Source organism: Schistocerca serialis, chromosome 6 (genome assembly GCF_023864345.2).
Source record: "Schistocerca serialis cubense isolate TAMUIC-IGC-003099 chromosome 6, iqSchSeri2.2, whole genome shotgun sequence".
NCBI classification, from domain to species: Eukaryota; Metazoa; Arthropoda; class Insecta; order Orthoptera; family Acrididae; genus Schistocerca; species Schistocerca serialis.
In genome coordinates, this window is record NC_064643.1 from 129,628,578 (window position 1) to 129,633,577 (window position 5,000).

At 55.3% G+C, this 5,000-nt stretch overlaps 1 non-coding gene across 1 annotated transcript; it reads left to right on the plus strand.

The window, feature by feature from the left end:
• The first annotated feature begins 232 nt into the window (after positions 1-232).
• LOC126485547 (U2 spliceosomal RNA) lies at positions 233-425 on the plus strand. The gene has a single exon (XR_007588016.1). It is a non-coding gene; the product is annotated as a U2 spliceosomal RNA (small nuclear RNA).
• Positions 426-5,000: the final 4,575 nt, after the last annotated feature.

The following is a 5,000-nucleotide window of genomic DNA, read 5'->3' on the forward strand; positions in this document are numbered from 1 at the left end:
CCCTGGCAGCTAGCGGCGTTCAGATGGGAGTCGCAGTTTACTCTTGGACATGGAGGGTAGTACTGGGCTGTTGACAAGTGCTCTCGTGAATTGTCGATCCTTCCTGTTCTTGCTTTTGCGATGTTTTCGAAGGTCGCCTGTTGCCATATCGGCCCGTACCACCGTTTGTCACTCCCACAAGTGGAGCGCACACGCTGCAAGCATTTAGGCCCTTCCACTGCGGTTTTTCCTTATCGCTTCTCGGCCTTTTGGCTAAGATCAAAGTGTAGTATCTGTTCTTATCAGCTTAATATCTGATACGTCCTGCATCGCAGGACCAGATTATTAAACTCATTTTTGGCTCATGACGGAGTGCTAGGGGCTTGCTCCACCTCTGTCGCGGGTTGGCCCGGCATTGCAGTACCGCCGGGATCGGCCCACCTAAAATTAATTAAAACACAGACTGAAATGAGTTAATATTCTGCAGTGGTCAGATATTCCGCTGGTAGCTAAACTTGTCGTAGTTGTCGATGTGCCCAGTAGTTAGCTGCCTACACACTACGATTTCTTTTAATTAATTTAAGATTATCTCAAGCATTTTTTTTTTTTTTTTTTTTTTTTTTTTTTTTTTTTTTTTTTTTTTTTTTTTTTTTTTTTTTTGCCGTTAGCCGGACCGCTCATGCAGCCGCATTACACTAGGCTGGTAATTTATCGTGGCCCAGAGCAGTGCCTTCGGATGCGTCGTTGGCGTCTCCTATGGTCCGGCCACAGATAATTTTAATTACATTTTTTGGAGTTATATCCTTAGCTCCTCGCGAACGTCGTCGTCGCCGCCGCACGCACGCAGAATGCGTGTGCGCACACACACACACACACACACGTATGCAGTAGGCGGTGGACGATGCAAGCACTCGGCTAGGTGTAGCTCGCGCCAGCCTCGCGCCGATGTAGCTCGCGCCGCCCTGGAGCTGCTGTGGGGCGGACTCACGGCTTCTCCACTGCCCTGGCAGCTAGCGGCGTTCAGATGGGAGTCGCAGTTTACTCTTGGACATGGAGGGTAGTACTGGGCTGTTGACAAGTGCTCTCGTGAATTGTCGATCCTTCCTGTTCTTGCTTTTGCGATGTTTTCGAAGGTCGCCTGTTGCCATATCGGCCCGTACCACCGTTTGTCACTCCCACAAGTGGAGCGCACACGCTGCAAGCATTTAGGCCCTTCCACTGCGGTTTTTCCTTATCGCTTCTCGGCCTTTTGGCTAAGAAGCACCCCGCGGTCGGAGCGGTCCGTTGTGCTCTGTAGCGGGTCGCGAGTCGCGTTTCGTGGTCGTTTCGTTTGTTCTTGGTTTTTCCAGCGTTGATATTTTTGCGGTGAATATGTCGAACCGGTCGAACAGTATTCAATGCGTATTCGACAGAGCAGCGAGACGGCCTACGGCCTTTGAAATACAGGAATGGATATTTGGTGATCTGAAAGTACCGGAAAATGACGTCGACACCTTTCAACTGGATTTTGTCTTATTCTCGTTATTCGTGAAATTTCTCGACCAGGAGAAATACGAAAAGTATGGCCTGGCACTCGCGGGCGAACATCCGTTCCGCTACTTCGATGGAACTGTCGGAACAGTGCATATAGTGCCATCTGGCTTTGGGATACGGACTGTGCGGGTATTTAACGTACCCCCTGAGTGTCCCAATGACGTAATCGGCCGTGTCCTGTCGCGGTATGGCACGGTGCTCAGCATCACGAATGAGAAGTGGGGAAGTGCCTACCGTTTCCAGGGCAACAGCGGCGTTCGTAGTGTCCGCATGGACCTCCGCCAGCACATCCCGTCGTATATCAATGTTGCGAGTACCAGGGCCCAGGTCACCTATATTGGGCAACCGCAGACTTGCTCCCTTTGTCAATCGACGGAGCATCTCCGCGTGGACTGCCCGCGCCGGCGTCCTGTGCAACTGCCGCGGGAACGCACTGCTGGTACCGACCTTGTGCCTCTCCTCAGCGAGGTAGTGGCGGGCGCTGCCCACCGTCCCGCTGAGCGACCTGACGTGTCCCCCCCGCCAGAAGCAGCGCAACCGGCACCCCGTGCACCGGCTGACATACCCGTCCCGGACCAGACGCCCGTTGTGGCGGTACCGCCGGCGGCGTCTGATGTGCCTGCTACGGCGAGTGATGTGGTCGCTGTAGAACAGATGGAGGTCGTTCTTCCTACCCCGCCCCTCCCGACCGATGACGCTAAGTCCCCCCGCCGTCGTCATCGACGCAAGAAGGCGAACCCGGACCAGCCGGCGGAGGAGGCGGACGGTTTCCGTCCCAGTGAGAGCGGCGGTGAGGCTGACTCTCAGGCCTCCTCGGTTTCCCGCTCTGTTTCCGCTGACCGCTCGGGCGGTATGCGGCAAACTGCTCGGCAACTAGAGGCTCTTATCAGTTCCTCGCGAGATCGGGGAGCGATCCCTGCAAAACGAAAACATGACCAGGGTAGCGACCAGCCAATGCAGCGTACTCGTACCCTTTCACATCCTACTGTGTCCGACGCGTCTGCGCCGCCTGGCTCAGACTATCCTGCCGATGGAGGAGGCCTGAACTGGGCTGACGACGAGGGCGATGACATGCGTGATTGAGTGGGCCTTTCCCCACATGAGCTGCTTCGTATTTGTTTCTAACATCCGGGGTGATATCGCTGGGTTCCGGTGTGGATGTTTCCACACCTGCTTCCCTACGGCCGTGACCCTATCTGCCGTTGTCTCCTCTGTGTTGCTCTCCCATGCCTGCCTTTGACCGTCCGCCGGGAGCCCTCTCCCTTTTAACGGTCAACATTAACTCCATCTCCAACCCGGTCAAACTTCGATCTCTGAAGGACTTTCTCCGCCTTGGTGCGTTTGATGTGGTATTTCTCCAGGAGGTTTGTGCCCCTTTTCTATCTGACCTTGCTGGTTATGAGGCACTCTATAACATCGACCCTGACGCCCGGCGGGGTACTGCTTTGCTCTACCGATCAGAGTTTACTCCATCCCACGTTACCACGCTACCCAACGGTCGCGTTCTTGCATGTATCCTTCAAGATGTCCTTTTTCTAAATGTCTATGCTCCTTCTGGTGCTAACCACAGGCATGACAGAACAACACTTTTTCAGTCTGATCTCCCCCCTTTCTTAGCAGCTCGTCGCCCTATCGTCTTTGGCGGAGACTTCAACTGTGTGGTAGCCGAAGTTGACCAGGTCCCGACGCCTATGCGGTGTGAAGCGCTCGCTTCACTCCTTCGGGCGGCTGACCTTACTGACACGTGGCGCCACTTCCATCCCGCCTACACGCAATTTACCCACATCTATCCCACTGGAGCCAGCCGTATTGATCGTGTTTATGTCTCGGCTGATTTGACTCCCGCCCTTTGTGCCGTCCAAGTCATACCCGTGGCCTTTAGTGACCACTGTGCGTACTCGTGTTCCTTGCGTATCGCGGGTCCTGCCCCGGTTCCTCGTGGCACCTCTTGGAAGATGAATACCCTTCATCTGTCCCTGCCCGAACTTCGTGCCCTTGTCACGAAAACGTGGCAGGATTGTCTCGTGGACACTTCCCGGTACCCTACCACGGTGGTTTGGTGGCTCCGCTGTGCGAAGCCCCGGCTGCGACGTGTTATCCGGCAATATAGTCGCGACGTCGCCCACTGGAAACGTAGCACGTTGGCTTTCTATCAGCAGTGTCTCACTGACGCCCTGACTCTTCCTGCTGACAGGTACGATCAGCTCCGCATGCGCCTCAACAAAATTAAAGCGCAAATCCTTCGCTTCTCTCGGGAGAAAGCCGACGGTATGGTGGTGCGGTGTCGTTCTGCATCCCTGATTGAAGGCGAGGAGCCATCCCTTTATCACCTTGCCTCTGAACGAACTCGTGCCAAGAAGAACACCATTCTGCGCCTTAAGACAGACGATGGTGCGCGTATCACGGACAACCGTGACGTCCTCCAACACCTGACGGACCATTTCACACACCTCTTCCAGGATGTTGAGGTCGACGTCGCCGCCCAACGTGCACTTGTCAGTGGGGTGCCTACTTCTTTGGATCGTCATGACCGCGGCTCTTTAACCGAGCCCCTGACACTCGCTGACCTCACATCTGTCCTCCGTGCCTGTCCGGGACGCAAGTCACCTGGCCCCGACGGTCTCCCTTATGAGTTCTACCAACAATTTTGGGACCTGCTCGGCGACCGTTTCTGCAAAATGTGCGAGGAGATTTTTGCTGGATGCGACTTACCCGCCGACTTTTTATCTGGACGTATTGCCCTTATTCCAAAGGTGACTGGTCACTGTCGAGCTCAAGACCTGCGTCCTATCACTGTCCTTAACACTGACTATAAGTTGGTGGCACGATGCGTGGCCTCTCGTCTCAAACAGGCGATGACTAAGGTACTTTGCCCCACTCAATCCTGTGGCGTTTCGCGTCGGAACATCTTCACCGCCGCTTCCCTGTACCGCGATGTTGTCTTCCTCACCGCTGACACTCGCACTCCGGCTGCCATTCTTTCCTTGGACTTCGCCGGTGCCTTTGACAGGGTCTCGCACCCTTACCTGCTGGGCGTTATGTCGCGGATGGGTTTTGGGGAGCGCTTCATACGCATCATCCGGCACTTCTTGGATGGGGCGAATTCCACTATCGTGGTGAACGGTTGCCGGTCGCGCCCCATTCCCATCAGGCGGTCAGTTCGACAGGGGTGTCCCTTGTCGATGTATTTGTTTGCCTTCGCGCTGGACCCCTTGCTGCGTGACATTGGCCGGTTGGTCGACGGTGTCGCTCTCCCAGGCGTCACCTTCCGCTGTGCAGCCTACGCCGATGACGTTGGTGTGTTCGTTGCTAACGCCAGGGACATCGATTCCGTTCGCCGCGTTCTCGACGTTTATGAACGGGCCTCCGGTGCTCAGTTAAATCCCAACAAGACCGTGTTGCTTCCGCTAGGGCCACGATCATTGACCGTCGAACGCCCCTGGTACCGCGTTGTGGGGGAACAGCGTATCTTGGGTCTTGAGGTGACT